The sequence below is a fragment of the Panthera onca genome, chromosome B1, assembly GCF_046562875.1.
Source record: "Panthera onca isolate mPanOnc1 chromosome B1, mPanOnc1 haplotype 2, whole genome shotgun sequence".
In the NCBI taxonomy this organism is placed as follows: domain Eukaryota; kingdom Metazoa; phylum Chordata; class Mammalia; order Carnivora; family Felidae; genus Panthera; species Panthera onca.
In genome coordinates, this window is record NC_138342.1 from 165,226,305 (window position 1) to 165,251,610 (window position 25,306).

Below are 25,306 nucleotides of genomic sequence, written 5' to 3' on the forward strand. Positions count from 1 at the left end.
TAAAGGGTTTAAAAGAATGTAGTGTGATGGAGTATCTAGCTAAATCATGTAAGACTACATATTTAACCACAGTCAACTGAACTATGGGTGAGCAGATTTTCAAATTTTGATTTATCAATTAAAAGCTTGATTTTAACATTTCACCTCAATTCCAATTTTACCTAGTTGTGCAGTTGATATCTCAAACTATCTGTTCATTTTTCTGTGCATAAATATACATTTTAACCATTTTAAGTGTGTAAAACGGTGGCATTAAGTACATTTACAATGTTGTACAACCATTACTATATCCGATTCCAGAACTTTTGCATCATTCTGAAGAGAAACTCTGGACCCATTAAAAAGTAACTCTCCCTTCTCTCTCTTCCTAGCCTCTAATACTTCTGTTCTATTTTCTGTTTCTCCAAATTTCCCTATTCTACAAATCTCATATAAGTGGAATCATATAATATTTTCTCTTTAGTGTCTGGCATAGCATTATGTTTTCAAGGTTCATCCAAGTAGTAGCATGTATCACAAGTTCATTTTTTAAATGCCTGAATAATATCCCTTTGTATGTATAGACTACACTTCAATTATCTATTTATCTTTTGTTGGACACAAAAGATGTTTCTACCTTTTGGCCATTGTGAATAGTGCTGCAATGATGTATAGGTATCTGCATCTGTTTGAATCTCTGCTTTAGTTCTTTGGGAGTAGGATTCCTAAATCATATGATAATTTTGTTTAACTTTTTGAGGAACTGCTAAAATGTTTTCTACAACAGCTGCACTACTTAAAATTCCTACCAGCAACGCACAAAGGTCCAATCTCTTCATATCCTGGCAAATATGTGTTCTTTTCTTTTCTTTTTTATAATAACCACCATAATGGGTATGAAGTGGTACCTCATTGTGATTTTGATTTGCATTTCCCTAATGACTAATCATGTTGAGTAGCCTTTCATGTGTTTACTCACCATTGTTTATCTTCCTTAGAGAAATATCTATTCAAATCCTTGCCCTTTCATGAATTAAATTGTTTGGTTTTTGTTGTTGTTGAGTTCTAGGAGTTCTTTATATATTCTGGATATTAATATCAGATATATGATTTGCAAATATACTTATACTCTATTGATTGTCTTTTTACCTTTTATGAACAAAAGTTTTAAATGTTGATGACATCAAATTTATTTTTTCTTTTGGTGCCTGTGCTTTTGGTGTCATATCCAAGCAATCATCACCAGACCCAGACTTATGAAGATTTTTCTTCTGTTTTTTTTTTAAGTTTTATAGTTTTACCTTTTAAGTTTAGGTCTTTGATTAAATTTTTGTTAATTTTTTAATTTGTATATACGGTATAAAGATATCCATTTTTTCCAGCACCACTTGTTGAGAAGAGTCCTTTCCTCATTGAATGGTCTTGACACCCTTGTCAAAAATCAATTGACCATATATGTGAGGGTTTATTTTGGGGCTCTATGTCCTATTCCATTGGTTTATATGTCTGTTCTTATGCCAGTATCACACTGTTTTGATTACTGAAGCTTCATAGTAAGTTTTGACATCAGGAAGTGTGATAACTTCCAACTTTGTTGTTGTCTTACAGATTGTTTTGACTATTTGAGATGCTATATGAATTTAAGTTAGATTTTTCTTGTTTTTTGCAAAAAGAAATCATTGGGATTTTTTAAAAAAGTTTTTATTTATTTATTTAAGTAAACTCTACACCCCATGGGGGGCTTGAACTCACAACCTCCAAGATCAAGAGCCCCACACTCCATCAAATGAGCCAGCCAGGCCCCCTCATTGGGATTTTGATAAGGATTATACTGAATCTGTAGAGCACTTTGGATGATATTGTCATCTTAACAATATTAAACTATCCCATCCCATGACTACAAGATGTCTTTCTATTTTTTTATACCTTCTTTAATTTCCTTCAGGAGTGTTTTATAGTTTCAGTGTAGAAGTGTTTTGCCTCCTTAGTTAAATTTATTTGTAAGTGTTCATTCTTTGGATCCTATTATAAATGGAATTGTTTTCTTAGTTTCCTTTTGGGAAAGTTCATTGCTTGTATACAGAAACTGAATGGATTTTCATGTGTTGCTTTTGTATTCTGTAACTTTATTGAATTCATTTATCAGTTCTAACAGGTTTTTTGGTGCAGGATCTTCAGAGTTTTTAACATATAAAATCATGTCATCAGAAAACAGATTATTTTACTTCTTCCTTTCCACTTCAGATGCCTTTACTTCTTTTTCTTGCCTAATTGCAAGAAAGTTGCAAAGTGGACATACTTGTCTTGTTCCTGATTGGGAGAAAAGCTTTCACTATTAAACCAAACCTGAGTTGGTTTCTTTTGTGTTTTTGTTTTGTTTTTTGTATATTGCCTTTATCGTGTTGGAAAAATTTCCTTTTAGAAATTGAATTTCTAGAATTGAGTTTTTAGAAACTGGAAAACATTCCAAAGAACTGAGAAAGCCAGTATCTTCAAGGTGAATGGAAAAAGTCTTATTGTTTTAGTAGTGTTTTCTAGTAAGTGGTATTATTTCAAATCAGAGATGGTAGATGGTACAACCCCTTGGTATAGCAATTTGGCAACACAGTTAAGAGCTCTAAAACTTCATAACCTTGAAGCAATAATTTCATTTCTGATAAATTCATTCTAATAAATATTCTTAAATATATAAGGAGGTTTATATGAGAAAGTAGAAAGAAAAATTTCTGTGTAGTATTTTACAGTTCCATGACATAATGGGGAAAGTTTAAGTAAAAGCATGGATTTCCACGGCTGTGGGAGACTGAAGTTAAAGTTTACTACCAGTACAGCACAGTTGTTCAGGAGCCTTGACTCTACATGCACAGCTCTTTTGTGAAATTAAATATTAAAAAAAAAATCAAGTTCGTTGATCATTAGTGTTTCAATGTCACAGTGTGGTCAATACTGTTTTGGTGGCTAAGATCTTACATTAATGAACAAAATAGGGATTTATTTGGAAAGATAGGAAAGTGGAATAAAATAGAAAAAAAAAAAAAGGAATTCCAGTGTGAGGTATTCTAGTTTCATCTGCATTAGGAATGCTCTAGAATATTCGTTCTGAAACAGTGGTGATTTTGTCCCAAGGGTCATTTGGCAACTGCTACACATATTTTGATTGCCAGGACTGGGGGTGAGGGGTAGGGGTGTGCTACTGACATCTAGTGGTAAAAGCCAGGGATGCTGCTAAACGTCTTAAATCAGCACAGGACAGTTTCCCACAGCAAGGAATTATCTGGTCCAAATTGTCAGTAGTGCTGAGGTTGAAAAACAACTCTAAAGAAAGTAGTATGATTATACAATTACACTCATTAATTTTCAAGGGTAAGGAGATTGAAAGAAGTAGGTATATTTTGACTGTGCTGTTGCTATGATCGTGGGGTAAAATCACAACTGTAATGTATTTGTTTTTTGTTGTTTTAAAAGTTTGTTTATTTTAAGAGAGAGAAAGAGAGAGAGAGAGACAGAGAGTGAGTGGGGGAGGGACAGAGAGAGAGGGAGAAAGAATCTTAAGCAGGCTCTGCACTATCAGTGGAGAGCCTGACATGGGGCTTGAACCTACAAACCATGAGATCATGACCTGAGCTGAAGTCTGATGCTAACCAACTAAGCCACCTAAGCACCCCTCAACTGTACTGTATTTGAACCACAAAAGAAGGCAAGAGAGTCTAAATATGTAGATAATCATGTGCTAGAGACATGTTCTATTCTCTACGAAGACATTATAATTTAATACCCTCTGCTAAATTATTCTAAGGCTATAATAAGAAATTAAGACAAATGTGAAATAGTATAAATAGGTTAACATCCATTCCCAAATAGGTCTATATGAAAATATGTTATTGCAAGAGGTATTTTTAATATCTAATGTTATTGAGTAATATTGATCCATATAAAATATGTATAAGTAATTATATATATGTGCATATATTGCATACATATGTGTACATAAAGTATGTTAAACAAATACTCCTAAGCCCACCACCCAGCTTATGAATTAGGATATTATCAATACTGGGAGCTCCTCCTGAGCTCCATTCCCCTGCTTCTCCTCAAGACGTAACCACTATGTTGACTTTTATCTTTATCATTCCTTTGCCTTTTAAAAATTAAATTATATAATTTTTAGTTTTGCTTTTATTTCCAATACAAAAAGGATACCATAATGGAGGTAGTCTTTTGTGACTTACTTTTTCTACTCAACACTATCCACCTTTTCACATGTTGTTGTTGTTCATTATGTTACTGCTGTATGATATTTCTTTGGGTGATTATTACAGAATTTATCTATTCTCTTGTTGATATACATTTGGGTTTGTTATGGGTTGAACTGTGTTCCCTCAAATTCATATTTTGAAGCCCTAATCCCCAATACCTAAGAATGTGACTGGATTTGGAGATAGTGTCTTTAAAGAGATGGTTAAGTTAAAATGAGGCCCATAGGATGGGCTCTAATCCGATCTGACTTGTGTCCTATAAGAGAAAATTCAGGGATGTGCATGTACAGAGGAAAGACCATGTGAGGACATAGCAAGAGGCAGCCATCTGCAAGCCAAGAAGAAAGAGGCCTCAGAAGAAACCTAACCTGCAGACAACTTCAGTTCTGACATCTAGCCTCTAAAACTGTAGGAATATAAATTTCTGATGTTTAAGTATTTAGTTATAACACCCCTAACCCCAGTTCCTAGTTTTTAATACTATGAATGTGCTGGTTGCTAAAAATACTGTTATTTCTCTGCATATGTGTGTGAGTTTTTCTACTATGCACATTGGAATGGAACTGCTGCGTTGTACAGTATACACTTCTCACTTTGCCAAGATAATGCCAGTTTGCCAAAGCACGTATGAAAATTCCCATAACTCATAGCCTTGCCAATACTTGCTATTGTCAGACTTTTTTTTAAGTTCTTATTTATTTTGAGAGGGAGAGAGAGAACAAGCAGGGGAGGGGCAGAGAGAGAGGGAGACAGAGGATCTAGAGGATCTGAAGCAGGCTCTATGCTGACAGCAGAGATCCCAATGTGGGGCTTGAACACAAGAACTGTGAGATCATGACCTGAGCCACAGTCAGATGCTTAACCAACTGAACCACCCAGGTGCCCCTATTGTCAGACTTCTTAGTTGTTGCTCTTAGGGTTTTTGCTTTTGTTTTTTAATTTTTAATATTTAATTTTGAGAGAGAGAGAGAGAGAAATAAAATACTTTGTTGACCTACATTCCATCCTGTCTTTCTGATGTTCCTTCTGAAATGATCAGTGAATTAGGAGTGATATAAACAGTTTCTCAACAGCCCAGAGCTTGCTTAGAGGATTCTCTGTGACTGGCTTTTTAATTGCCTGTGGTAATGTTTGCCCCCAGTTTTGCACGTAATTAGAAGCAGGGTGTATTTTGAATAAAATATTGATGCTTGACTTGGAAGATCCACCCTCTTTCTCATCTCCACGTTCCTATTTGATGCTGTCGTGGCACAGCAGCACAGTTAGGTGTTTGGTGTAACTGAAAAAGTCACATGGCTTTGGAGCCCAGATGACTGCTGTTAGAATCCTGGCTCAGCCATTGGTTTGCTCTGAGATTCCTAAGTGGATTCAAGTTCCTAAGCATCAAATACGTAGTAGATGCTAATCTCTGACCCCTGTCCCATTAAATAATTTAGAGCCCCAAGGATGATGTGAAACATATTTTTAAAGATAAAAGGGATCTTGGAAAGTTATTAGTGAATTTCCAGGAAATTTTTATTATGGAAAATTTCAAAATACTCCCAAGTAGAATAGTATAATAAATCCTCATGTTCTCATTACCAAAACAGTTTGCCAATCTTAATTTACCTACCTCCTAGCTCAACATTTTTCTCTGTTTGCTGAAGTATTTCAAAGCAAATCATAGATATCAGATTATGAAATCCATAAATACTACGGTATGCAAGTAAATCTTTTTAAAATTACATCTACCAATCCTTTCTCAGTCCCACTCCCTCCTTATTAGATTAGGAAACTTAGAGGGTTAGTGATTTGCCCATATAATTAATGGCAGAACCAGAGTGAGAACTATAGTGCTCCTAATACTTAATTCTTTATTCTCTCCCCATAACATGTTGTCTCTGAAGATTACCTACTTACCAGCTAAAAGGAAGAAAAATGCAGTTACATTTTCTACAATCTCTTACATCAGAATCACTTGGAAATACTAAAAATGCAAATTCCTGGGGCACCTGGGTGGCCCAGACAGTTGAATGTCCCACTCTTGATTTTCTCTCAGGTTGTGATCCCAGGGTCTTGGGATTGAGCCCCGTGTCGGGCTCTGTGTTGAGGATGGAGTCTGCATAAGATTCTCTCTCTCTCTCTCTCTCTCTCTCTCTCTCTCTCCTCTGTCCCTTCCCACTCGCTCTCTCTCTCTCAAAAAAAAAAAAAAAAAAAAAGCAAATTCCTTAACCTTAGTCCCAGAGGATCTAATTCCTTAGGGCTGAGGTGAATCCAGAGGTTTGCTGGAGCCAATTTATACTGGCTCTTTAGAACCAACTGTTAAATTTTAAGGAATTTTATAAGCCAATTACTAAAAATCATTAAAAATTAAATTATAGAAACTTACTATTAAGTAAATTATGTTAAAAACAAAGGTAATATATACTCAAAATTCATTGCTTTCTACATACTTTACCATGCTTTACCATTATCTACACTCTTGAAGTTTTGTCCATTATATTTGTGTGGTGGAAATGCTGTATAATGGTGCACCACACGCATCTTTCCTCAACTGTACATTCAGTGGCAGCTTGAAATGGGCCATGTGGGACATTTATACCAGGGAAATTGGCAAATTTCACTCAGTAACCAGAGTTAGCTGTTGTTTTGTTTATTGTCTAGACTTCAGAAAGTGATGGAGACAATGTTAATGCAGGTTAAATTTGAGCAAGTCATGTCTATGGCCATTGCATTGTGAATAGTACAGAGTTATACAAAAACTGTTATACAATTCAGCAAATAAATCTCTCACATTATTTTTGTTAATTTTTTTTAATGTTTATTTTATTTTTGACAGAGAAAGACAGAGCATGAGCTGGGGAGGGGCAGGGAGAGAGGGAGACATAGAATCCGAAGCAGGCTCCAGGCTCCAAGCTGTTAGCACAGAGCCTGACTCGGGACTCGAACTCACAGACCGCGAGATCATGACCTGAGCCTAAGTCTGATGCTCAACCGACTGAGCCACCCAAGCGCCCCTCTCACATTATTAAAAAATGTTATTCCATTTCAGTTTTATTCATTCATGTAAATGAAAATATTAACCAACATTCATGTCACTTGTTTGTCAACTGCAACCATTGGCCAGCTGTAGATCGAGTTTGGCAAAAATCAACCAAGCATTCTCTAAGAATGAATTAGATTTATGAAATTTACAAAAAAACCACATTGAATATATTATTATCTGTATATTGTGTACTACACATCTATTTTATTAACAGAGTATATTATTTATGCATGTATAAAATGGCTATATTGCTTTGTTTTTTGGCTATTTGGAAAACTAGTTGTTAAACATTTTCCAGCACACCTCTGGGTGAAACACAAGAATCTGCATTTAAAGGATCATTTCAGGTATTCTTATGTCTACTAAATTTGGAGAACCAATGTTTTAGCCATTGAACAAAAAGATCAGGATCATTTAATTGGTCTCCAAAAGTTCTTCCTGATTCTTAACTAAAAGCAAGACACAGAATGTGTTCTTTCAAATACAGATGCCTATTTACCAAGTTATCAAATTAATTTTAAAAAGTTTTATAGAGGTATAATTAATATACAACAAACAACACATATTTGGAGTGTACAATTTAAGTTTTGACATTACCAAGTTCTGACAAAACCATTACTACAATCAAGATTGTGAGCATATCTATCACCCTCCATTGTTTTCTCATGTCCTTTTACAATTCTTCCCTCTACTCCTTTCTGTCCATTCCATATACAAGCAATCACCAATCTTCTTTTTGTCACTACAGAACAGTTTGCATTTTCTAGAATTTTATATAAATGAAATCATACAATGTTCTCTTTCTGGTCTGGCTTTTTTCACTTGACATAAGTGAAATTTATTTTGAGATTTATCTATGTTGTTCAGCGAATAGTTCATTCTTTTTTATTCTGAGTAGTATTCCATTGTATGGATATACCACAATTTCTATTATTTTCGAAGAAATGTGAATGAATTTCTTTATAACCTGGGAGTAGGGAAAAACTGCAATTTCTTTATTCATTCAGCTGTTGGTAGACATTTGGGTTGTTTCCAGCGTTTGCCTATTACAAATAATGCTATGAATATTTGTGTACTAATCTTTGTTTGGACGTGCATTTCCCTTTCTTTTGGGTAAATACCTAGGAGTGAAATGGTTGGATCACATGGATGATATGTGTGTAACTTTTAAAGAAACTGCCAAACTGTTTTCCAAAGTGACAGAGGGCTTTTTTTTTCCTCTTTGTTTGATGGTGAAAAAGTATGAGTACTTTTGACATTGGGTCAACATTTTTTTGTGAGCACTTCAAGCAAGCCAGTAATGCAACACAACTCAGATTATATTCTTAAAATACTTAGCCTTTAGTTAGTGGGAGTGGGAGGAAACTAGTTTATAGTAATGAACTTTGTATAGAGTAAGAGTCATTTAATTGACGTCACTGGTTGGTGATAAATTTTGTTTGAGTTTATTTTCCATTTTTCTATAATTCTTGTTTGCACTTCTGTTTCCTTTTGTGGTTTTCTGAACCCGAGAACATCTTAGGAGGTATATTAAAAGGCTTAAAATTTTAGGTAATAAACAACTCATTCACTTTAGTAAACATTATGCCATATATTATTTGGTTTCAGAAAATCAGCTGAAGGCAACTAGTTATTATTTAGCACATATGCATTAACAAAATCCTCAACAGAGAAAAATGTGTGTGTGTGTGTGTGTGTGTGTGTGTGCGCGCGCGCGAGCGCACGTGTGGTGTTTATTTTCCCATTCCAGAATGTTGTCTGTTTCAAGACTAGTCAGACCAATTACATTTTACTCAGGCTAACTGGGGCCATCGTTCTGATTTATTTTGGTGATATGTTTGTCTCCCCTTATGGATTGTTCCTCTAAAAAGCTGCCTGGCTGGCCTCTTGATTTTTCTGTCTCTGAGTGGTCCCTTTGGAGAAAGACAATCCAAAAACTAAGGCAGGTATGCTATTATTATACAAATGGGGTTTACAACCCCCCACATCTGAAATGGCATAGCCACAATTAATGTCCAGTTGAGCATAACTAGAAATTCAGAATTGCATCAGGCTTCTTCGAGGAGATGACCACAGGAACCCTAACTAGGAAACACTTTGTCATGTAAGTGTGGCAGCTCCTTAATCCTTCAAAATATGGTATTATTTCCCAATTTTTCTCAGAGTGGGTTGCTTGGTGTCAGGCTTGGAAGGGGATGAGCCTTTCCAGGGATGATGCTAGCTCAAGCTTTAGAGAGATTTCCAGGGAAGTTGGTTCCAGCAGTCTCTTCCTTCATACGAATCACCCAAGAGTTGATGGACAAATGCCCAATTTTAGATTCAACTGTGATGTGGTATTGTCAAATTATTTGCTTTCTTATTTTATCTGTAATCACTGTATTACTCTAAAAGAAAATAGAAATGTACAATCAACAATAAGCAATATTTCCCCCTTTCCTGGGAATTATCCTCCAGTGCATAGCAGAGGTTATATACAGTAAACGTCTTCAAAAAGCTCTCTATCAGTGAGGGAGCAATTTATCTCTCTCTTCCCAATCAAGATAAAAGCTCTATCTGGAGGGAAGCACTGTTTACAGATTTTGGGACTGGTAGTCTTCCAAGATGCTAGTACAAAAAAATTAGGAACGAGAAGTCTCTGTTCTATGAGAAGGGAAAGAAACAAAAAAGCTTCTTTATTTCGTTAGGTAAACACTTTTAGTCTGACTCCAGTTGTTGGCTTAATGAATTGAGAATACATAAATGATGTTGATTATCACCTCAGAGTACAAAACATGTTATCATGTGACTAAAGAATAAAGCAAATGACTGAAGAAGCCGATCCATGAATTCAAATCCTGTTTAACTTTCCATTGTAATACTGTGTCACACTTCCTGACAAATGTAATCAGTTATATTTAGAACATTAGAAGAACACATGGAGCACAGCAGAGGAGCACTAGACTCGGAGTCAGGTGGCCTAGATTCTGATTCTGGATTTATCTTGTTCTCAGAGGAGAGTATTGGAGAGATAAGTGGCTCCCAACTTTTCTACCACAAAGAATCAATTTTATTATTTTTGCCCTGTCCATGATGTTTTGAAAGATTTTATTAGTTATCTAGAGTTCTTTATCTCAGGCCAACACACAGGAACCCAGGGGTGTGTCCATGGGGAAAGGAAACTAATCTGGATGTGAATCCTGGCTCCTTGGGTTACTAGCTATATGACCTTGGGAAAACTATATAAACTTTCTAAGCTTTGGGTTTTTCATAGGGCATGGCCAGTATAAAATATTTATGGCTTAGAGCAGTATCTGAAATATGATAAAAACCAAAATCTTAACAATTGTAATATTGTTTTTGTTGATATTATTATTATTATTTGGACTAACGAGATAGAAGAATTGGTTCTTCTGAGAGTTGACTAACTGTCCCATTCACAGTGCCCAAAGGCATCCAGCAGACCTTGGTCTGAGTGGTGTTACTGTACCTTTAAGAGGGTGTGGGAGTGCACAGCAGGAGTTTGGGTGTAGAGATGGTACTATTTTTCAGGTGCAGAATTCTAGCTAATTTTGCTCCAGTTGTTAAGGTTGGAACAGGATTCAGTTAGGAAGTGGAGGTGGATGGAAGTGAAGCTGAAAAAAGAAACCAATAAAAAACCAAACTAAGAAGCAATCAAGGCCCAGGTCAGATAGACAGGCTTGAGAGCAGAAGTTGTTCTTAGAGGACTTAGACCTCCCTAAAACCAAGCCCAATCCTTCAAAATGCCTGTAAAAGGAAGATGCTAAGGGTGCAGCTGATGGCAGACGGATGCTCACAGAGGACACAGAGTGAGGGCAGCAAGGCCAATGGCAACCCTGCTCTATGTTGGGCTGTGGTTCTTAAATATGGTGAGGCCATATTTGTTTATGACAAAACTCAGGGTTGAACACAGCTAGGTCTGCAGATTAAAGGTCTTGAGAGCCGATAGTAAAAATGACTTTTTCCATTTGTAGTTACATTATTTATTTTATTCCATCTCTGATCCATCCCTACTTGAACCAAAGATTCACTGTTATTAAGAGGATATGATAAATTTGCCTCATTGATTGAATTAATGCTATGATTGTAATGGTCAAAAACAATCAGGATAAGTGAACATATAGGCACTTACGCACTGTTCATGGTTTCTGGCTATTGCTTCCTAGGCTGGGATTGATGATACGCTGGATACTCTGTGTGTAGTGACAGGGTCACCATTCACATCCCAGAAAGTCCTATAATGTCATCAACAGTGAAGCAACTTGGGTCCATTGTAAAATGTCAGTGTAACTGCACAGATTTTATATGATTCTAGTAAAAAACAGGGAAACTTAATATTTGGTTAGCTGATGCTGTCCTACTGCGGACAAATATACCTTTTCCTTATTTTTATTTTAAATACTTTTAAATGTTCATTTATTTTTGAGAGAGAAAGAGAGAGAACATGGGGGGAGGGGCTGAAAGAGAGGGAGACAGAGAATCTGAAGCAGGCTCTGTGCCAACAGCAGAGAGCCCGATGCGAGGCTTGAACTCACAGATTATGAGATCATGACCTGGGCTGAAGTTGGACGCTTAACCTTTTGAGCCACCCAGGTGCCCCTCAATATGCCTTTTCTTTTTCTTTTCCTTTTTAAAAAAATTTTTTTTTAACATTTACTTATTTTTGAGAGAGAGAGAGACAGAGTGTGAGCAGGGGAAGGGCAGAGAGAGACAGAGGCGCATAATCCGAAACAGGCTCTAGGCTCTGAGCTGGCAGCACAGAATCCGATGTTGGGCTCGAACTTATACACCGCGAGATCATGACCTGAGCCAAATCAGAGGCTTAACCGACTGAGCCACCCAGGCACCCCAATATGCCTTTTCTGTTGGGTTTTTGAAATGATGATAAGGGCTCATCTACAGCTAAAGTAACTTATTTTTAAAAAAATATTTATTTATCTTGAGAGAGAGAGAGCACAAGCGAGTGCCAGGGGGCGGGGAGGGAGAGAGAGAATCCCAAGCAGGCTCTACACTGTCAGCACAGAGCCCGATATGGGGCTCCATCCCAAGAATCGTAAGATCATTATATGAACTGAAACTGAGTAGGATGCTTAACTGACTGAGCCACCCAGGAGCCCCTAAAGCAACTTAACAAACCTAGTAGAGGCTATGGAACTTTATGCTCATAACCATCACCTACCTCTTGAAGCTCTCTGGCTCCTAGGGCACCTCATGGTTCTCCTTCTTGTGAGGAGAACCTTCCCAGTTTCCTTTACAGAACCTCCTTTCTTGGCCCATTAATTCTAACACTTCCCTCATCGTGCTCTCAGCACCTTCTTTCATTTTATGTACTTTCAATTGTACTTTTCATTCTCACTTAGATGATTATATTTTGAATGTGGAAGACCCCCCATTCCCTCTATTATCTCTGGTCTTAGCCTATCCTAAGTTCTAGATCTCTATTACTGATTTATAACCAGACCTCTCCTCTGGGATCTCCCACAGATACAATAAGCTTAGCCATTTTTCACACTAATTTTCCTGTTGGCTTAAACCAACCATAATCATCCCCACACCCTCATCCAGAGCTGGGGGGCATGCTGACCTCCCTTTAGGGCCTCACAGAGGACTTCTCAGAGGTGGACTCTGAGTAATTACAGTTCTTCCAGCAAGCAGAAGAGGCTGTTGATTCTGTAACTAACAGTGTCTGCTCACATACACACATTCCCATTTCACTAAAATTCATATGATAAATTCCTTATCTGGCATTCAAAGTCCCCCATAATCTAGACTCAGGCCACTTTTGGACTTTGACCTTTCTCCCCAAATGTCCCCTTTGTTCTGGCCATTGTGGACTACCATTTTTAGGACATGTACATTGCTTTCCCCTCTCTGCTTCACTGGTCAGGCATTACTTCTTGATGTTCTCCTATTTCTCTGTCCATCAAAATACTACTCATCTTTCAAGATGTATCTGAAAAGCTACTTCTAACATGAAGTCGTCCATGGGCACCTCAGGGATCTCTCTTTCTTTTTCTCTCCTTGAATTCCTGTAAAATACTCTGTTTGGCCTTTCGTACTCAATTTTGGTTTCCTTGAGGTTAAGGACCAGACTTAATCATTTTTGTAGTTTCTGTGGTGCCTGGCACACCCTAACTGCCTAACTTACTGTTATTGGATGAATAATGGTTTGACTAAACCATTTTCTGGTCGTGTTTACAATAGAGCCAAATATGTCTCATACAGCAAGGGAAGTGATATTGGCATCATCTAGTTGAAAGCAAAGCTTTCCCTCAGATGCACATGTCTGTGGTCATACAAAATGAATCCTTTGTGTGCACAGGTTTTAGACGCATGTGAAAAAAGAAAAGGAAATATCCTTGTTTCTGAAGTTGGTAAAGCTTGTTTTCCACATCATCTTTGCCTTTCTATGTCTTTTTCGCTTTTTGGTGGGTATCCTACTTGTTTCTCCTTTAGGCATTTCTTATGTTTGGACCTATTGATTTAACTATCCTTGCCCTTCCTGTCACCAGGCCATATTCCTGTACAGTGTTAACATTTTACACAATAGCTTTGCTCTTCTTATATCCTCAAGTATATCTTCGTACATCCTATTTCTAGTGTGGACAAAAGAGATTCTTATAACAGTGTGTATTGTTGGAACATATTCTCTTACTTATCAAAAAAAACTTTTTTGATGTGTATTTATTTTTGAGAGAGAGAGAGAGAGAGAGAGAGAGAGAACGAGTGGGGGAGGGGTAGAGAGAGAGGGAGACACAGAATCTGAAGCAGCTCCAGGCTCTGAGTTGTCAGCACAGAACCTGACGTGGAGCTTGAACTCATAAACCATGAGATCATGACCCGAGCTGAAGTCAGACGTTCAACTGACTGAGCCACTCAGGTGCCCCGAAACATATTCTCTTATTAATGGAAATCTTGTCAAAATGTGTATTTGTAGCAGTGAAAGGGCACAGAGTGAAGCCTGCATGTCGGACAGGACTTTGCAGATATTGACTTAAACGATAAATGATCTATTTTTAAAAAGATTTTATTTATTTGTTTTTATTTTAGAGGGAGAGAGCAAGTGGAGAAGAGGCAGAGGGAGAGAGAGAGAGAGAGAGAGAATCTTAAGCAGGCTCTCCACTCAGTGCAGAGCCTGACCCGGGGCTTGATTCCACATTCCTGGGATCATGATGTGAGCCAAAATCAAGAGTCTGATGCTTAACTGACTGACCCACCCAGTACCCCAAGGTTTTATTTTTTAAAAGTAATCTCTACATATAACATGGGGCTCGAACTCAACCATGAGATCAAGAGTGGCATGCTCTGCTGACTGAGCCAGCCAGGCACCCCATAAAGGATCTGTCTTTTTTTTTTTTTTTAATGCTAATAATGCTTGGAAAGAAATCCAATAATAATTGAAAATAGTATATCCACCAGGGTGACAAAATTGAAACTGTAGTGAAAACCATAGAGATCTGAGTCATCTGAGGGACATGTTGGAGTATTCCTGGTTTTCAAAAAGAAAGGCCTGTGTGAGCTTGATCTGCACATGGGTGAACTAGTGTGACTACTGTAGACATAAAGGACACTGTTTTGAGCTGATCTCGTTTAGATATCTGGATTTTATGTCAGGCGGACGGAGACAGATGTGGCTGAGTCTCTGGTGCTTCCCTACTTGTGTTTTTCCACAGTTCCCTCTGTAACCCTTTTGTTTTCTTCTAGAGATGGGGAGCAGCAAAGCTGAATGCACAGTAGAATGGAAAAGTCAACCTGTGAGGCACCTGGTGTAGTAGACGACTCTCATGTGAGCCCTGTTCTGCTGTCCACAGCATTTCCCTGGGAGCTGGCCTGGTCAGCCTGCCATTTGGAGAAGACAGCTTGGTAGGGGCACCATGAGGAGAGCAGAGCTTCTAGATCTGCTTCTGCACTGACCCCTAGAGAAACGGCATGGATAATGGAGAGCATAAGATTGAAAATACTATGAACCAACTCACTCACTGATTTTGATGTGTATAACTAAAGATGTGAATGTAAAATACGCAAAATAAGAGAAAATCATCCCTTATTCAGTCAACAGGTTTTAATTGAGCCCCACTGTGTTTGAAGAATAGTGTTTATGGAATGAGGTCTTCAAGACGTGGGATTTTTTCCCCTTAGAAAAACAAAATTTGCCTTTTTGGGTCACACATTATTTATTTTACTCATTTTAAATGAAAAAGTATCTGGAAATATGTTGCGTATTTCCAAGATTTCTGAAGTCGACTCTAGAATATAATTAGATCCCATCTCAATGACTCACCACTCCCAATAGTGCCATCTGGCTAGTCTTTACCCTTGCGTACAACACACCTCTTCCATCTAATGAGCTACCTCAGACTACATAGCACATTTGCTGTGATCTAAGAAATCAGATAACCCTGATTATTAGAGCTATTTAAAGTAGGAGTCAACACGGCTTGAGTGACTGTCTGAGAGTGTCTCTTAGCAAATAAAGTAAGTGAGTTTTACTTTAAGCATAACATAAGCTTTACAACCGCAATTTCAGCTCCTGGATGGCTCTGGGTCAAACTTCTCAAGGATCCTGGTGAGGCTGAAAAGTCTGACTTTGAACTGTGAAATATGTTTGCACTTAAAATTTAATATCTATGCAGGATACATTTAAAATAAATTATTAAACAAATGACATACTATTGTGTATATATTTTGCATTTTATAAATGTAACAGTTTGACACCTTATGTATTGTTTTAGAATATATTTTTATATGGACTGGTTTTTCCCTCAAGTAGATAAAATCAATCCAGCATCTTATTTCCAGAACTTTCTATACATTTCTGTACTGTTACCACATTACTAGCACAATATGAAGGTGGAAGCACCTTTATAACACACTTGGAAATTCAAATAATATATTCTGATTCCTAAATCATTATGCTTATGAAAAATGTTTCCATAAGAACACCACAGCTGAAACCTAAATCCATGTAGAAACCTTTTTTTTTTTTTTTTTTTTTAAATTAAATCTTAAAAATTGGCTTTTAACATCTGGGCTTGGTGTTCAACCTGCTTATTCTGGTCCTTTCGTCTTGGAAGTCTAAAGGAACCCATTTTTCAACCAGTTTCACTGTCAATTCTGCTAGGTGTCATTACAGGCCGGAAGCTGCAGAGGCAAATTGGTTGGCCTTTTCCCTCATACAGTGCTGCTTCTGCTAATGATGAGCACTAAGGGTGACTGATACTGCTTCATAATAGGGTCTCCCAAAATAATAATCCAAATAATATCTACTAAGTAATAATTGAATAATGTATATATTTTCATTTTCTTCAACATTTATTTATTTTTGAGACAGAGATGGAGCATGAGTGGTGGAGGGACAGAGAGAGGGAGACACAGAATCCAAAGCAGGCTTTGAGCTGTCAGCACAGAGCCCGATATGGGGCTTGAACTCACAGACTGAGAGATTATGACCTGAGCTTAAGTCGGATGCTTAACCGACTGAGCCACCCAGGCGCCCCTAATTGAAATAATATTTACTTTTCTAGTACCTAGAGGTACTAGGTACAAAAATGTGTCTTTTCTCACATATGCTCTTGGTTTTGTAGTTTTACTGCTTTTTCTTTTTTTATGTTTATTTATTTATTGAGAGAGAGAGAGAGAGAGAGAGAGAGAGAGAGATCATGAGCTGGGGAGAGAGGGAGGAGAGGGAGAATCCCAAGCAGGATCCTAGCTCAGCGAGGAGGCTTGATCTCACTACCCTGAGATCATGACCTGAGCTGAAACCAAGAGTCTAATGCTTAACCGACTGAGTAACCCAGGTGCCCCAATTTTTATCGCTTTTCAATCACCTTATTTTTCATGTACTGATTATTGTTAAAATGTACCTATAGGCACCAAACCCTTAGCTAGCATTGGCTTTATGACTTTTGATATAGAAATGTATACTGGTACATATTGATGTGTACATTGTTGTGCTGATATATGGGGAAAACTTCTTCAGGTGCCTTTACAAGTATGTTATGGGCCCTTAAAGGAAACGTAATTAATCCTGAAGTGACCTCCCTTTTTCTTCTAGATGACAAGAATAGAGACAGTTGCAGCGATGGGATTCCCTCTTCCACTTTCCACAAGCCAGTCCATGTGAACCTAGAATCTGAGTCCACAAGTGTGCCAGCATAGCAGCCCTTACTCAGGTCCTTGGCCCATCTTCCAAACCAGATTCCTCCCATTCACCCTATTATATAGAAATTCTGGAGACATCACTGAACAGAGAGATGGAAGAAAAGGAGGAAAGAAAATCAATGCTTTAACAACCCATCTATCAATACATGAAGGTATAGGAATGTTTTCATGACAGTTGGAAAGGCTCTGAAGGGGTTACTTGATTACCCAGAATACTTGACTGTGCAGGCTCTAACCTTTACACAACTCACCTTTATACAAACTGCAACCTCCATGGGCCCTTCTGCACAAGGGGATCGTCATATGATTTGTCTCACCAGGTTGCTGTGAGACAATATAGGAGGATGCTTGGCCAATGACTTGTAACTCCATATATATGGATGCTAAGTTAACTATTTATGACCTCCGTAAACTTGCAACATTTTAGGGGCAACAGCACAACAGACATTGTGTTTTTCATTAATTTGATAAACACCTGCTTCTTCCCTCTTCGTGAAATCCCAGTCGAGTTGCTGTGGGGGCCTTATGTTACAAGGGTGATTAACTCACTCAGGGGTGTGGGGTGGCTACAGAGCCATCTGAAGTCCCAGGGCAGCGTGGGTTGGAAGAAGGATGAACCTGGGTGTGTTAGGGAGTCCTAGTAGGAAGCAAGGCTTGTTTCAAGAATGCTTCTTGCCGGTACATACATACGTGCTTGCTAGCTGCTTGAGGACCGCCTGCTGACCACAGGACTCCTCCCCTGTGCCCACATAAAGTCTGGTGTCTGGAAATCTCCCATATGGAGTCTTTGAGCATTCTGCTGGTCAGATAGTAGAAAGGAGCACCACACTAGGACTGGCTTCTACCTCTGGTTCTTTGAAGCCTCAGCCATGGGGACTCTACAAGGTGCATCTGTAGGTGGAGAGGTGACCTCTTTCGGCTGATTACCTCCTTCATTGTACTGAGAATTGGGGAACATAATACCCCTAAGTCCCTCTCCCTCAGAGTCGTGCTGGAGCACTTAAAAGTAAAAGGCACCCATGGCCCCAGGGAGTGTTTGCGGGTGTGTGCGTGTGTGCGTGAGGGGCTTTTACTACTCAGCCCACTTGCCGACTTCCATCCTTCTCCACCCTCCCTTCCTAGGCCTCCTCAGTGGCCATCAGGGATCCCTACAGACATCACTTCTCCACAGGAGTGGGGTCTCAGAGCCAAAGGGTTTCTGACCTTCGCTGTAAATAAAGGTTCCTTAATGAAGATGTTACAAGTGACCAGGGCCGCAAAGGATTAACTCTCCGAAATCCAATTTACAAAGTTTTTGTAAGTCGGCCCATGGAGGGGAAGGCAGACCACTGGGTGTGGGAGGGAGCGGGACTGGGAAACTCTGTCCAGAAAGAGGATCACACCCCACCGCCTCTCTCCTGGGGTACCGGCCGTGCCGCAGTGTCCCATTTCTCCACATCTCGGCGCCAGTCATTGCAGGGGACCCCTGGACTCCGGGCGTGCCCCCTGCAGATACCGGGCAGGCTTCGGCCAGGGCGCCCCGCTCCGACGGGGCAGAGGGACGCACTGCAGAGGGACGGCTGGGGAAGCGGGTGGGCGCAGCCAAGCGCGACCCCCGCCCCGCCGCTGCAGCGCGGGCTCACGGCCGCCCGGCTCCCACCCGGCGGTGGGGCGCCGGGGCTTGGCCGCGGTTCAGCCCGCCCGCCCGCCGCCGCCGCCGCCGCCGCTCCCCGCCCCCCGGGTCCCTGGAGGCTCCGCGGCTGCCGGAGCGGGAGGTGGAGCCGAGCCCGCGGCAGCCGCGCAGGAGGGAAAGTTCGGCGGCGGCAGGAGCAGCAGGGGCCGGCCCGGCAGCCCGGAGGGCGCCTCGGGGTGAGTCGGATCCCCCTCCCGGGGCCGCCAGGCATGGTGCGCCGCGCGGGGGCGTCGGTGCGGCTCGCGGGTCCGCGCAGCCCCGCGCGGCTTCCTCGAGCTGCCCAGCCCGCGACCCCGGGTGGCTCGTGCTGCCGGGGGGAGACTGAGCCGCGCCCGGCCTCCAGCCGTTCCCGGCCGCGGGGGTGCTGCGGGCGCCGGCGGGGGAGGGGGTTCCGCGCCGCGGCGGGGGGCTGGGGCCAGGGCGGCTCGGCCCCGCAGAGGGCGCGGCGCCTTCAGGTGGACGCGCGAGGACGCAGAGCTGGCGACCAGGGAGGGTCCGCGGCCGCTGCGCGCCGGCGGTCACTTCGGCTTCGCCACCCTCTCTTGTGGCCTTTAGCTGTTTAATTGCTTTCTCGGACATCTACTAAAAAAGTATCCTCACACGTGCCCGCGTGACTACTTTGCTGGTGTCGGTGTATTATTTTTGCGGTGATGGAGAGGGTGGAGGGGGCGTGCCGAGGGCGGCCGGTGGGCAGCGTGGTCTGCTGCCTGGGAGCGGGGCGGTGGGGAATGTGTTCGAGGGTCACCACGATCCGCAGGATGCCCCGAGCAAGTGTTTCTTGCGGTCAGGGGAGAGAAGCTTTTCGAGGACGTGGTCTGGGGGGTGGTGAGAGTTTTAAAGGTCCGGGAGGAGGAGGAAAGCTGTACAAAGAGAAGGCAAAGTTGTTGTTTCCGCGACACTTCCTGCACCTGCACTACCGTCAATGATTTTGAAGTTATCTTTACATCGATGAGCGAAGAAAGAGCGATGGGAGAGGAAGAGATTTTCACAGCACTGTACATGCCGAAACAGTGAGGCTTGGGAAACAGTAATGAATACTGGAGTGCTTATTTCGCAAACTCCACTCTTATTCTGATTTCAAAGCCTCGGACTATTTTTTACTTAAATGTCGTTAGACAGGTCTAGATAAAATAAAGATAATGAACTCCTCTTTCACATCGTTTTACTAGAATTTTAAACTTAATCCCACCGGATTCCTTGGATTTTGTTAACTTAGTTCATACAAGAAAGCCATAATTACTGTAGTGTTACTTGCACAATGAGGATTAATAAGCCCTGTGCAGGATTAATAAGCCCTGTGCTGTCATGTTGCTAATGGGAAGGAGGGAAATCTTTCAAACTTGGAAATAGAAGCATAAAGGAAAAAAATAAAGCCTTAGTCATAAAAAGTGACTCGAATACGTGTAATAGTGCATAATACGATATGGGATCCTGTGTTGTGTTCCCAGAGAATGTCAGTTCCTGGAAAGCAAGAGATGGGCCATACCCAATAAATATTTAATAATTCCTTTGCATTGAATTACCATACTATATGTTCTCTAAATTATACAGTATTGAAATGCTTTAATTCTGTTCATCTTTGTGTTCCAAATCTCATATGTCTGCTTGCAGGCTGTATTAATGGAGTTCAAAGCAAACTCTCAAACTTTGGGATTCACCAATTTATAGTGAAGTGAACATTTGCTTTGGTATCCCAGGTACCTGGGCTCCAAACAGCCTCTCCCATTTATTAACTGTATAACCTTGGTCAAGTCACTTACTCTTTCCCAGCCATGCTTTCCTATTTTGTAAAATGCCAGCAATATTCCTCACCTTATGGAGGTGTTAGGCAGAGTGAAATAACATTTAGGAACTTGTCCCTGTGCCTGGAGCACAGTAAGTACTTTGTAAATGTTGTCTCTCCTTTGTCTTCCTTTATTTTCAGGAATCCTCAACTCTGGTATGTTTTTAACTTTTTTTTTTTTTAATTTAAAAACCTTTCTGTGCAATCTTATTTTCCATTTGTTCATTCATTCAACCTCATTTTGCTGAACAACTTCAGATGCTCCCCTTTATGGGTGTTTGAAAATAAGAAGAACACTTTGAGGGTGGGGGTGGGCAGTACTTCAGGTTTTTACTGTTGATAAGAACCCATTGTAAGGTCGTAATATGGTGAGTTGTACTTCTCAGTCTTCATATTATTCCAGCTGTCCTCAGTGTAACATGATTACATTGAAGAGGAAGCCCTGTGCAGGCGCTCATCTCTCCTGTTTACCCTGTCTCCGTGCCTGACTCAGTGCCTAGCAGGGTGTAAGGGCTTAATAAACATCTGTCAATTTGAACACTGAATGTAATGAAGTTAGTCTTCAGGTCACATCCTTTTTTTTTTTTTTTTTTTTCTTTTAATATATATTCCTGATGAAAGGACCTTGGGATTCTAAATGATAGCCCTACTATATTTTAAGGCTAATAGAGGTTATTAAAGAAGCAAAGCTCAGGTAGACTTTATTACCTATTGATTTTGCCCTCATGATGAAGCAGTCTTAGAAAATGGATAAAGCCAAGTTCAAGCAGCAGCTTCACCACTAGGGGCCTCCTCTGCCTAGTGTATCACCTTGGGCGGGCGTTTATTGCCATTATTCTGTCCTTTAAGATAGCAAAGGAATTTAACTAACTTGGTTTTTGACATAGAGTACTTTATTAGAAAAGGGCAACCTTGTGTGAAAAGCATTACCAAAGTCCTGAAAAGAAATGAAAGCTATCTTGAATGATGGATTCGGTACTATTTTAGAATAACTTTAAAGGTTTAAAGGAGATTTGAGAATTGGGCTTTTTACCTTGTACATCCTTATATTCAAACATATGACTTTTAAGAAAATTTTCTAAATAAATATATGATTTTGTTAGAGCATTTTCAAGTTTTTTTAGGTATGTCTTTGATGAAGCTTATTTTTACCTTTTAATGTGTTAAATTTTTTAAAAAATGTTTTTATTTATTTTTGAGACAGAGAGAGACGGGGCACCAGCAGGGGAGGGGAAGAGAGAGAGGGAGACACAGAATCTGAAGCAGGCTCCAGGCTCCGAGCTGTCAGCACAGAGCCCGACACGGGCTCAAACTCACAGACTGCGAGATCATGACCTGAGCCGAAGTCAGACACTCAACTGTCTGAGCCACCCAGGCTCCCCTTTTAATGTGTTTAAAATTGTTTTATTTCCTAAACAGGTACTTGTAGCACTAATAATAATACAAGTTTTTCTCCAGGAATGTTATCCTGCTAGTAGGAGCTTCTCGTCTCTCTCTCTTTTATTTTTAAAGAGGCCACATTAAATTCCACCTTTAAAAAATATGTTTCATTACATTCCAAGACACATTATTGAAAGGCATCTTTCTTCTGTGAGGTTTTGAAAAGAGCTCTTATTTCAAAATTCTAATCTGAATGAAGTTAGTCATTGAGACTGTTGAACAACTCAAAGGTGTGTTGGTGTTTTTGTCAGATGTAATTTGCTATTTGGTAGAAAAAATACTGACAATGTATGTAAGCAAACATTATTACTGAAAATATTGCCATATTGTTTGCAAGTGAATAAGAGAATATTATATTCCAGGTTTTCCGTGAAATTTAATTACAGTGGCAAACTAAACACTGTTAGTCTGTAAAGTAAAATTAACAACAGTTAGAGAAGAGTTCAGAGCATTGCATTGTAGGCCCAACCTCTTGCCAAGGGATTTCTTCTCTTAGCAGGAAGTCTCTGAGTTCAAAAAATTATCAGATATCCAATTCTTTATTTTTTAAAAATTTTTCTTATTTTTAAAAATGTTTATTCACTTCTGAGAGAGAGAGAGAGAGAGATATGGAGAGAACATGAGTGGGGGAGGGGCAGAGAGAGAGAGGGAGACAGAATCCGAAGCAGGCTCCAGACTCCAGAGCTGTCAACACAGAGCCCAATGCGTGGCTCGAACTCATGCACTGAGAGATCATGACCTGAGCCGAAGTCGGATGCTTAACCAACTAAGCCACCCAGGTGTCCCTCAGACATCAAATTCTGATTTTTATATGGTGGGATTTTAAAACAAGGCAATCTGATTTTCACTGTTTTTCCACCAAGGTCTAGATCTGGACTCTTTAGGGAATAACTTTTAGGAATAACTTTTGTGTAAAGGTCATAGATAATTTTTATTATCACTTTTCTTTAAGTGAAACACGTTTGGATTGTTTTTAGGACTCTGAGCACATCAAAAAGTTACACAGATCTCATTTGCATAAACTAATGCTTCTCCAGAACTGCAAGAGTATTGTTTTTACCCTCATACATCCAGCTGGTAAAGGTGTGGCGTCCCCTTGTCTCTCCTTCTGCAGCTGAAGCTGGGTCTAAGCCACAATGATAGGTATAGAGCCAGACCCAGGATGAATTTTCATTTGGGCAAGAGCCCCTGACCTGACCAAGATTGCAGATGCTTGAGGAAATGAACATCTTTATACCTGGGAGTATTTTTAGGAACCTGCACTGGGGAGGTGCCTTCTGGAGGGACAGAAACGGCAACTGTGTGCTAGAGTTTGCAGTGGCGTATTTGGAACCCATTACTTAGTGAAACATTACTTTGCCACACAGATAATTTTTGTTGTTGTTTTTAGACAATGCAGAACCTAACATTTGGGTATCCTGGGGTCAGATATGGTACTTTCATTATCAGACACAGAGACATTTGAGTTGATGGAGAAAGAGGGAAACAGGAAGCAGGGAAGAGGTAGGTAGGAATTGTCTATTTATACCCAACAAGACAGTCTACCTTCTTTTCATGTTCCCACGTGGTCCATGGCTGCGCAGCTTAATAAGAAGTGTTGTTCACTGGTGATTTTGAGGTTTACTCATCTACTGTGTTGAGGCAGTTACTGAAATGATGATCTTCAACTTCAGGTCCTGGGTACTCCCCAAAGTGACTTTCTACTCCTGTCTCCCATTTGTTAGAAACTTGCTAACTTTAGTGTATCAGTTAATACATGTAAACACAGCTGCTGCTAGCCTGCGAGGTACCCCTTTATGGTGGACGACCCATGCCAGTGGATTGGGCTTCAGCCCCATTCACTTGCGGCTGGGCTCTCTTGTGCGGCACAGTGTATACAACTGTGTGTGATGCTCTTGTCTGGAGAAGTGGTTAGACCAGTGCCTGGCACATAGTTCATACCACTGTTGGTGGTGGTTGTTACTATTTTAGTGTTATTACCTATGGTATTGCTTGATGATCATTGTAGTTCCACAGTAATCTGGAATAGACGATTCAGGTGAATTTAGTGCTTATAACATTTGCAGAGGTAAGTGATTCATGTCGGGTTTCTTGTTGCACTTCTGTTAGAGTTCTCCTCAGGGAATAAAATGGCTACCACTTAGGGCCACTGAACCACACAGCAGCTGCTCTGCTAAGTGTGGGCCACGAGCCTCTCATTTAATCAGCATAATCACCTTAGGAAACAGGCACTATTAGTGTTTGCATCTTACAGGTGAGGAAACTAGGGTTTGGAGAGGTGTGTTACTTGTCCTAGGTCAGTTTGTAAGTTCTCTGCCTGGGCCGGGAGCTCACATCTGCCAGGTCTGACTCTAGGACTTGAGCTCATAACCTCTGTGCCATCTTCGAGGATGTGGAGAAAGAAGAACCCTCTTGCACTGTTGATGGGAATGCAAACTGGTGCAACCACTCAGGAAACAGGGAGTTTCCTCAAAAAGTTAAAAATAGAAGTATCCTACAATCCAGCAATCACCCTACTAGTTATTTACCCAAAGGATACAAAAATACTGATTTAAAGGGGCACATGTACCCCGATGTTTATAGCAGCATTGTCTACAATAGTCAAAGTATGGAAACACCCCAAGATTGATGAATGGATAAAGAAGATGTATATGATGGAATATTACTCAACCATAAAAAAGAATCAAAGAATGAAATCTTGCCATTTGCAACAACGTGGATGGATGTAGAGAATATTATGCTAAGTGAAATAAATCAGAAAAAGGCAAATACCAGCTGATTTCACTCATATGTGGCATTTAAGAAACAAAACAAATGAGCAAAGGGAAAAAAAAAGAGGAAAACCGAGTGACAGTTTATTAACTCTAGAGAACAAATTGATGGTTAACAGAGGGGAGGTGGGTGGGCGGAGATGGGTGAATAGGCAATGGAGATTAAGTAGTACACTGTGATGGGCACTGGGTGATGTAAGGGAGTGTTGAATCACTGTACAC

The 25,306-nt window shown here is 40.1% G+C and overlaps 1 protein-coding gene across 6 annotated transcripts in view; it reads left to right on the forward strand.

The window, feature by feature from the left end:
• Positions 1–19,140: 19,140 nt before the first annotated feature.
• CSGALNACT1 (chondroitin sulfate N-acetylgalactosaminyltransferase 1) overlaps positions 19,141–25,306 on the forward strand; it is a 341,791-nt gene continuing 335,625 nt past the window's right edge. For 5 of the 6 annotated variants that reach the window (XM_060653383.3, XM_060653386.3, XM_078445489.2 and 2 more), the window contains exon 1: positions 19,146–19,266. The gene's annotated coding sequence lies outside the window, so the exon portion shown is untranslated. Of the gene's footprint in view, positions 19,267–25,306 lie in introns of all 6 variants that reach the window. The other variant, XM_078445488.1, reaches the window with a different exon arrangement.